The 10,888-nt window shown below is 38.2% G+C and overlaps 1 pseudogene; it reads left to right on the top strand.

The window, feature by feature from the left end:
• Positions 1 to 4,206: 4,206 nt before the first annotated feature.
• On the top strand, positions 4,207 to 4,710 carry LOC124239678 (60S ribosomal protein L21-like; annotated as a pseudogene).
• Positions 4,711 to 10,888: the final 6,178 nt, after the last annotated feature.

Raw genomic sequence — 10,888 nt, 5'->3', positions numbered from 1 at the left:
GGCTTAGTCAATGAGAGGCACTGGGAGGATGTTGAAGGCTGGGAGAAGAGACAGATTGGTCTACTAGATTCCTCCTGCCACCAGCTCCCTCCCTGCCTGGCAGTGACTGCCATTCTGGCCACAACTTCTGTTGGACAGACCTCCACCCACAGCTCCATCTCTCATGAAGCTTCATTAACACGACTACTTCCTCTTACCATTTTATGTGCTTCCTGATATCAGGGATCCTGAGTGCCTCAAATATTCTTGTTGGTCTCTGAACTCTGCCCCAACATCTATAGAAAGTCCTTTCATGAAATCCTCTTCGTTTAAATCTTTACTGCTGGGATCCACTTCATTCAGTTTCAGTCTATCCTCAGTGCCAGGAAAAAGATGTTTTCTTGCTAGGATTTGGCACCAAGGGCTCACATGGGTGTGGGAATGAGGTTACTTCTTAAGTGATGAAATTGAGGATTACGGTGGGTAGATTACTTGCCCAAGATCACATGGCTGATCAATTCATAGTCAATTTACTCAAATATTTATTGAAACACAGAATTAGTCAGGCAGTGGAGATAAAGATAAAACATAGCCCCAATTTTAATAATTTGCATTTCTGTATAGGAAAGAGATGTATAGCCCATAATTAAAATGTAGCAAGAGTAAATGCCCAGTGGTAAGAGAACTGGAGTAGGAAAACTCAATTTATTCTAGGCCTCGCAGATGAAACCAAAAGATGAGGTGGGGGAAAAGATGGTTATCTGAGTAGAGCGTAAAGTGTGCCTTGAATTGGTTTTCCCTCACCATTTTTCTTGCTGCAGCCCTGGTGATGAGAGCCTCGTGCAAGCCGCATCTGTCTTCTCCCGATTGCTACACAGGCCTTCTGTAAAGGAGCATGGGATCCATGCTTTCCATCCCCTAAACTATTCTCTACATCCTGGTCAGAATCATCTTTTCAAATGCAAATCTGAGGCAATTCTCTGCTTAAAAGTATTCAATAATTCCCAATTTTTCTTAGGATAAAGAAAAACTATGACCAATAAGTGCTTACATGGACTGGTTTCTGCCCCTATCACCAACTTTATCTCTGGCTACCCACCGCTTTTCTCTTTTTGTTTTGACCTATACAACTTTCTTTTAGTTCCTTGAAAATGTTATTCTCCTCCCATCAAAGACTTTTGCACATTCTGTTTCCTGTCTTTAAAGGCTTCTCTGAACCTCCTGCCATTTGTCTGGTAATTTCTATCCAAATTTTAAGCATTAGCTCAAAAATCACTTCCTTGAGGAAGCTACCTCTGAAAATCCCCAGACCAGATGAGGCCCCCACTATATGCTTCTGTAACACTGTACAGTTACTCTTTGCAGCATTTATCCCAATTTGAATGAAATTAAATGTATTCATTTCTATATTTTTCTCTCCTTAAGAACTGGTATGACTTTCACTTCACCACGCTATCCCTGGTTTTGGGTCCAGTGCTGTACTAACGGAAAGAACTCTATAAATAATTTTTGATTGAATATGTGAATGATTCTAAAAAAGACATGGACTCTGAGAAAGCATTGTGCATTAGGAGAATGTACATGTAATTTGGAGTGATGAGAAATGAGGCTGGAGAGGACTACAAAAGCCAAATCCTGAAAGGTCTTAAATGCATAATAAATTTGGACTTACTCTTAAGTGTGATGAGCAGCCATTAATTTTTTTCTTTTTAAGCTTGGACCTTTTCAGGTTTGTTGACTGGTTGAAGAATGAATTGGTGCAGAACAAAGCTGGAGTCAAGCAGACAAATTAAGAAGCAAATGCAATTATCTGGCAGAGGAAAATTAAGAGCATACATAGTATTTCTCAAATTTGCTGCATATCATAATCACCTGGGCAACTAACAAAACCACAGAGGCCCAGGCTCCTTGAAGTAGGATAGAGCACGGGCCTTTGTATTTTTACCAATACCGATTAGCCCCAGGGATTCTGATACCCATGCATTTGAGAACTACTGAAGTAAATTTAAGGCAATGACATGTCGTCTTGATAAGGTTGAGTGATTAGAGGTGGGAGATGGACACAAGAGAGGAGTCCATATTAACTTTCAAGTTATTGGTTACAGTGACCGGTTCTGCCATTGGCTAAGGTAGGGAGAGATAATTAGCTCTGTGTCTTTATTACCGGGATGAAAGTCAACTGTACTCTCCTCATTTTATTGGTGTCTGCCCTCTGCAAAGTCTATCCCAGTTGGTCTGTGAAAAGTTGGGGTCATGATAGAAGAGATTATAATAGAACTCGACTTTCCAATTCCCAGTCTATCATAAGATCTCAAAAATCACAACGGGTAAATTACATGCATCTTAGAAGATATACACTTTTCCTCTAAGTTGTTGCTCTCCTGTCAACTTGATTTATCCATGAAAGAAAGCATGCAAAACTCACTGTAGTGTTTTCGATTTTGCTAGTGTGTTTGCCAATTTGTTGCCAAATCTTTTGTGATTCATAGAAGTTTAGTATTAGCACCCAAACTCTGGATAATATTAAATCCTGTGAAAAATTCTGAGAAAGTGTTTGTTCATCATCTGAATTTAAAGAGGTACCACCTACACACTAGCATGGTGCTAATACAGTATTTGTTGATCTTTATTGGTATGACCAAAATAAAAAAAAAACTGTGGCAGGTTTAATATTAGTTTGACATCTTTTTAATGCCTGGAGAATGGTAGCAGTTCCTGGAATATGTACTTTAATATTAAATATAAGATTGGGCCATATCCAGGAGTGGGAATCGGGAAAGATCCAAAAGATACAATAGTCTGTTTTGTTAATATTCCTGTATTTAATTTTAAACACAGGGTAATTTACCTTAAATATATTTTTAAGTAAAATATTAAAATGTCCCTTCATTTGTCAAAATGAGAGACAACCTGGAGTAGTAGAAAAGACTTGGGATCTCATCCAGACACTGATAACCAACTCTGGGACATTGGGCTAATCAGTTAACCTTCTTTGAGTGTCAGTTTCCTCAGCTCTAAAATGATGGGAATAGCTAGTCTCTAAAAACCCCTTCTGGGTCTACAATTCTGAGATTCTAGGTTCTACCAACTGAGCATCTGTATAGTTGTGGTTTCTTTTTTAAAGATTGGCACCTGAGCTAACAACTGTTGCCAATCTTTTTTTTTTTTTTTTCTGCTTCTTCTCCCCAAATGCCCCCAGTACATAGTTGTATATTTTAGTTATGGGTCCTTCTAGTTGTGGCATGTGGAATGCCACCTCACCATGGCCTGATGAGCAGTGCCATGTCTGTGCCCAGAATCCGAACCGGCGAAACCCTGGGCCCCTGAAGTGGAGCGCGCGAACTTAATCACTCGGCTACGGGGCCGGCCCCTATATAGTTTTTAGTAGAAATGTGACTTCATCTGGAAACATCTGTTACAGTCTATGACATATTTTGGCAAGTCAAGTCCTTGTCCTTAATTTTACGATGGACATCAGATATTCCTTCAGATTCTACCCTGTATTGTACTGAAGGAGCATCCATCATGCTTGTGTCTTGAGTAGTGTCAAAGTGACCCAAAAAATATGCCAGATTTGTTAATATTATCATTAAATGACTTATTTATTTATTTATTTATTTTGAGGAAGATTAACCCTGAACTAACATCTGCTGCCAATCCTCCTCTTTTTGTTGAGGAAGATTGGTCCTGAGCCAACATCTGTGCCCATCTTCCCTATTTTATGTGTGGGACGCCTGCCACAGCATGGCTTAATGAGCAGTGCTAGGTCTGTGCCCGGGATCTGAACTGCTGAAGCGGAGTGTGTGATCTCAATCGCTACACCAGTGGGCCAGCTCCTCAATGACTTCTTAATTAAGGTTGTCAGTACCACCAGTGAGACAGTTGAACACTATGTTAGCATTAAAAATTACATACACTTCTCACTTCCATTTTTATTTTTGTACTTAATGAAAAATAAAGGTATGTTTATTAAAAGCATCATAGTTTTTCCAAATAAACATGGAATCAAAAATAATTCTGTGCCAGACATATTAATTGAATAAATATACTGCTGTTTTATTTCTTCTAATATATGAATATTCTCTTACTAATAATTGTAATCAATTCTATTATTAATCTAGAAACTTGCTTCTTTCCATTGGAAATTTTATTTTTATGATTTCCTAGCTATAAGAAGAAGAATTTAGCCTTTAGGCTGGAACTGCCATCTTCCAGTAATTCGCCAAAATGACCAACACAAAGAGAAAGAGGAGAGACACCCACTATGTGTTCTCTAGGCCTTTTAGAAAACATGGAGTTGTTCCTTTGGCCATATACATGCGAATCTACAGGAAAGGTGATATTGTAGACATCAAGGGAACGGGCAGTGTTCAAAAAGGAATGCCCCACAAATGTTACCATGGCAAAACTGGAAGAGCCTACAAGGTTACCCAGCATGTTGTTGGCACTGTTGTAAACAAACAAGTTCAGGACAAGATTCCTGCCAAGAGAATTAATATACGTATTGAGCATATTTACATATTGAGCATATTAAGTGCTTTTAGAGCCAAGATAGCTTCCTGAAGCATGTGAAGGAAAATGATCAGAAAAAGAAGGAAGTCAAAGAGAAAGGTACTTGGGTTCAACTGAAGTGCCAGCTTGCTCCGCTCAGAGAAGCACAATTTGTGAGAACCAATGGAAAGGAGCCTGAGCTGCTGGAACCCCTGTCCCAATGAATTCATGGCATGTTAGGTGAAAGAAGATAAAAGCCCTTTGGATGGTAAAAAAAAAAAAAAAAAAAAGAAGAAGAATTTAGTTTGGGCCATAAAATTCCCCCAATTTTCACTTACTTGACACCAAGGAGATAGAAATAGATTTTTTTCAATCTTTGCCTTCACTACTTGGTAAAAATATAGCTCATTAAAAGAAAAAGTGCATCCTTCTAGGGTTAATTATTAAGCCAAGGCAAAATTTGATTCCAAGGGGAAGAAACAATAATAAACAAAGAAGCAACAAATAACCCGTTAGATTCAGTGCACTTGGTGCTCTGCCGCTCTGTGTCTATTTTCCGGTCGGCAGAGGATGGTAAGGAGGGGATGGAATAGTCATCACCTTGTGAAATGTACTGAAAATCACTTGAGACAGCAACAGTACAGCCCTTGATCACAGTTATAGTTACTAAGAAATATCTACTATTTCATGATTAATTTAATATGCAGAATAAAGTTACAAAGACGAGAGTTTCCTGGGCTCGTGCGATTTTATGATTGCATCTTAGGAACATATTCATTTTGTTTTACCTCATGCTCTTTCCTTCACAGTGAGTCAGACAAATGTCAATAAGCATATTGGGTTTCCTCATACTGTCCCCCTTCCTTCTGTTTCTGATAGTGTATTGTTGGTCGTGATTGGTCATATGTTTTCAGCATCTGGAGATCAAGTGCTGATTTTCTCTCCCAATATAATTTAGTCTTTTCAAATGAGCTTTCTATTACAGCCTTTTTGTTTTTTGTCCCTATTTCTTCTTAGAAGCTACTTACTCCATAAAGAAACTGGAAGTGTCACCAAACATGTATCCTTACAAGAAATAAATACTTTAAACATCTTGCAGAAGACATTCTAGAAAGCATACAGAGGTATGAGTTACCTTTCTCTGATTTTTTCACTGTCTTCTCTGCTTCCTTTATCCCAGGCTAAACTCCCCGGCCTCAGCCTGTCTGCACTGGGTGCCTTGCTCAGCCGCTCGGGGCCTTCTGTCCCTCCAGAGCTGTGTCTGCGCTGCTGGTCCTTAGAGAGTCCAGGTATCTCATGCAGAGGGGTGAAGACAGGTGACAGAGGGAAGGGGAACAAAGGTGTCCATTTGCATTGTACTTTTCAAAAGTGAAAAACGTCCTTCTGTAGAGGGCCTCTTCTGTGCTCACTATACCGCTTTGTGGTCTGGCTGGAGCAGGAACTACCGTCTCCATCGTAAGGACACTGGGCCTCATAAGGACTGAATGACCTGCTCGAGGTCAGCAGTTTGGAAGCCTTCCCAGTCAGTTGTAGTCTGTATCTTCTGAATACAGCTCCAGGATTCTTTCCACTCGTTCATTCCAGCATCTCTATTCTAGGACTATTATCAGTAGCGCCTGAACTGGTCTTTGGGAAGTCTCGTCATTCACTCAAGTACTTCATGAGGTGCTTTGATTATGAAAAAAGAGGAAATCTTAAAGCTTTGCTGTGATGACAACTAAGAATGTTAACAGCCTATTAAAATAAGATGTAAGGATTTAGGAAGATATGTATACCCTGACTGTATCTTCTCAAAAGCAGAGTGATTAATACTGCCAGAAGCCTCCCTCGTAGCAGACATGAGAAAAATAGTAGCAGTAGCAGTTCGTTCTGTTTCTGGCATAGGTAAGTTTTCTTCCATAAATGCGGGAGAAAAGGATGAGATTGTTACAGGCTCAATACTCACTCATTTTCTTCCCATACAAACAGCATAGTGCCAGTTGTGGAGGACAAGACACTAAAATGCCTTTTGAGAAGCAGGATGGAAGAGGCGTGATTTTGGATTTGGGATCAAGGACTGAATGACTTTGGATTCAGGCTGACTTGAGCTCTTTGAAGGTTGTGGCTAAAATGAAATGAAATAAGATACAAAAGTTGTTAGTGCCTTAAACATGTGTTGAAAACAATTTAATAAATTATTTTTATGGTATCTAATGAATGAGATCAAAGCATTCAGAAGATGCCCCTGGATTTCAAGGAAATAAAAGTTTGATAGTTGACAATAGCAACTATCTTAGCAGTATCTTTTTGACTACCATGTCCCCTCAGGCAAAGGAAACAAAAGAAAAAATAATCAAATGGGACTACATCAGGCTAAAAAAGCTTCTGCATGGCAAAGGAAACCATCAACAAAACAAAAAGACAACATAACAACTGGGAGATAATATTTTCAAATAATTTATCTGACAAGGGATTAATTTCCAAAATATGTAATGAACTCATACAACTCAACAACAACAAAAATGAACAACCCAATCAAAAGACCAGCAGAGGCCAAGAACAGACATTTCCAAAGAAGATATACAGATGGCCAACCGGCACGTGAAAAGATGTTCCTCACTAATTATTAGAGAATGTAAATTAAAACTGCAAGGAGACATCATGTCACACCTGTCAGAATGGCTATTATTAAAAAGACAAGAGGGGGCCGGCCCGTAGCCGAGTGGTTAAGTTTGCACGCTCTGCTACAGCGGCCCAGGGTTTCTCTGGTTCGGATCCTGAGTGCGGACATGGCACCGCTCATCAGGCCACATTGAGGCGACGTCCCATGTACTACAACTAGAAGGATCCACAACTAAGATATACAACTATATACTGGGGGGAGCTGGGAAGAAAAAGCAGAAAAAAAACAAAGAAGATTGGCAACAGTTGTTAGCTCAGGTGCCAATCTTTAAAAAAATAAAATAACATAAAAAATAGAAAGACAAGAAATAAGTATTGGAGATGATGTGGAGAAGAGGGAACCCTTGTACTTGCTGGGGGAAATGCAGACTGGTGCAGCCACTATGGAAAATAGTGTGGGGATGTCTCAAAAAATTAAAAATAGAAATACCATATTATCCAGCTATTCTGCTTCTGGGTATTTATCTAAAGAACATGAAAACACTAATTCAAAAAGATACGTGCACCTCTATGTTCATTGCAGCATTGTTCTCAATATCCAAGACTTGGAAGCAACCCGAGTGCTCATTAACAGATGAATGGAAAAGGAAGATGTGGTATATACATATATATATATGCCACATAGAATCCTATTCAGCCATAAAAAAGACAAAATTGTGCCATTTGTGACAACATGGATGGACCTTGAGGATATTACGCTAAGTGAAATAAGTCAGAAAAAACACTGTATGATTTCACTCATATGTGGAAGATGAACAAATAAACACACAGATACAGAGAACAGATTGGTGGTTACCAGAGGGGCAGGGGGTGGGAGGAGGGTGAAAGGGGTAAATGGGCACGTATGTAGGGTGATGGATAAAAACTAGGCTGTTAGTGGTGAACATGATGCACTCTGTACAGAAGCTGAAATATAATAATGTACACCTGGGGGCTGGCCTGGTGGTGTAGTGGTTAAGTTCTCGCACTCTGCGTCAGCAGCCCAAGATTTGCCGGTTTGGATCCTGGGTGCGGACCTACCATCGCCTGTCAAGCCACACTATGGTGGCATCCCACATAAGACAGAGGAAGATTGGCACAGATGTTAGCTCAGGGCCAATTTTCCTCACACACACACAAAAGTATACCTGAAATTTATACAATGTTAGAAACCAATATGACCTCAAGAAAATAATATTTTAAAAAATGGAAAAGGTATTCAACCTAAAAAACATAATTTAGAATAGTCAAATTTAGTTATTTTGGCAATAAATGACCTGGCAGCATATTTTGGAAATTTTCCCTTTGTAAAAGTGGCCCCAGATTACATTATCATTTAGGAAGTAAAAACAGACGTACGAAAAGTGAAGGCCTGCTTCAGATCAATTGAATCTGAATCTCTAGGGGTGGACTCTGGGTATGTTTTTTAAGCTCCCCAGGTCATTCTAACATGTGGCCACAGTTGAGAAACACTAGTCTGTAACATCAATGGTCTTGGGTTACTTAATCACAAGAAGCTTCTTTTGATGACCGTGACCTACGTGTGTCTATTTCAGGGTCAGTGACAATGGTGCATTGGTTTGTGCCCTCCTTTCATTCTCACGATGGCTCTATCCATAATCCCTCAGTTTTCAGAAGAGGATCTGAGGCTGACACACCAGCCTGCAGCTTCCCTTGCAATGACAAGTGAAGTATAAGAAAAGTCAGTGAGAGCTGGTCCAGAGCTCAAGTCTTGCAGCTGGAGGGAGGAAACCCACGTGGAGGCTTCTTACTGCTTGATTACAAGCTGCTATGACTGCTTCTTGCTTTTTCCTTGTCTCCCTGGATCCTTTTCTTTCCCATTACCTACCTTATTTATTCTTCTGTGCTTCTCTGTTTCTTGTTCATCTCCCTTCACTTTTTCTTCTCTTCTTGGAGAAAATATACTTGCTTGAGGATAAGAAAGTCAAGCTGACATGCATCCATTGTAATGTCAGCTAGTTCTACCAGCGCCTTTTTGATTTTTGGTTCCATAACCATTTTGGAGTGGGTTAGGTATTTGAATGATTCCTAGCCACCCCAGATGACCCGAGTACAACTTAGCTTTTGTATTAATGTCAAGAGGGAGGAATTCTTACCAAATGTTAACTGGTTAAATTTTAATGGTTATCCAACTTGTTGGTGTACAATTGTTCAAAGTACTCTCTTAATATCCGCTTTACTTCTGTAGAATCAGTAGAATTGTCCCCATTTTCATTTCTCATTTTAGTAATTTGTCTTCTTTTATTTTTTCTTAGTCCATCTAACTAAATATTTGTCAACTTTGTTGGTCTTTTCAAAGAGCCAACTTTTGATTTCAATAATTTTCTCTATTATTTTTCTATTCTCTTTTTCATTTATCTCTGCTCTAACTTATTATTTCCATCCTTCTGCTGGCTTGGGGTTTAGTTTGTTCTTCTTTTTCTAGCTCCTTAAGTTGTAAAATAGGGCTGTTTATTTGAGATCTTTCTTGTTTTTTAATCTAAGCATTTACAGCTATGAATTTCCCCGTTAAGCACTGCTTTCACTGTGTACTATAAGTTTTGGTAAGTTGTATTTTCATCTTCATTAATCTCTATGTATTTTCTAATTTCACTTGTAATTTTTTTTACATTATTTTATTCAAGTCATATTGGTTTATAATGTTATGTAAAGGTTAGGTGTACATTATTACATTTCAGCTTCTGTAATTTCTTTTTTGATCCATTGGTTGTTTAAGAATATATTGTTTGATTTCCACAAAATTGTGAAATTTCCAGTTTTATTTGTTATTGATTTCTAACTTCTGTTATGGTAGGAAAAGGCACTTTGTTTGATATCTGTCTTTCTATATCTTTTGAGACTTAATTTGTGGCCTAACATATGCTCTATCCTGGAAAATGTCCCATGTGCACTTGTGAATAATGTGTTATGGTATTATTATTATGTAGAGTTTTCTGCATATGTCTGTTGTATCTTGTTGGTTTATTGTATTGTTTGAGTCCTCTATCTGTTTAATTATCCTCTGTTTGGTTTTTCTATCCATTCTTGAGAATGGAGTATTGAAGTCTCCAACAATTATTGTAGAACTATCTATTTCTCCCTTCAATTTTGTCAGTTTTGCTTCACGTATTTTGATAGTCTATTTTTAGGTGCATAAGTGACTATAATTGTTATTTCTTCTTGCTGTATTGAAACTTTGAAAATATATAATGTCCTCTTTTGTCTCTTGTGATCTTTTATGATTTAAAGTTTATTTGTTTGATATTAATATAGACACGTCTCCTCTCTTTGGTTACTATTTGCATGGAATATCTTTTTCCCTTTCAATCTATTTGTTCCTTTGGATCTACAGTGAGTTTCTTGTAGATTGCATATAGTTGAATCATGTGTTTTTATCTATTCTGCTAATCTCTGTCTTTGACTACAGAGTTCAATTCATTTACATTTAAAGTAATTACTAGTTAGGAGGGACTTCTGTCATTTTGCTGTTTGTTTTCTCTATACCTTATAGCTTTTTTGTCCTCATTTCCTGCATTGCCATTTTCTTTTATGTTTAGTTGATTTTTTTGTAGTGAGGTGTTTGAATTCCTTTCTCATTTTCTTTTGTTTATATTCTATAGGTATTTTCCCTGTGGTTACCATGAGGATTACATTTAGCATTCTAAAGTTATAACACATTATTTTCAATTTATACCAGAGTAACTTTAATAACATACAAAAACTCTGGTCCTTTACAGCTCCATCCCTACCCCTTTTGGTTGTTGATGTCACAAAATTA

This window comes from Equus quagga, chromosome 5 (genome assembly GCF_021613505.1).
Source record: "Equus quagga isolate Etosha38 chromosome 5, UCLA_HA_Equagga_1.0, whole genome shotgun sequence".
NCBI lineage: Eukaryota > Metazoa > Chordata > Mammalia > Perissodactyla > Equidae > Equus > Equus quagga.
Note: the sequence above shows the minus strand (reverse complement) of the source record. Positions and strands in the feature narration are given on the sequence as shown.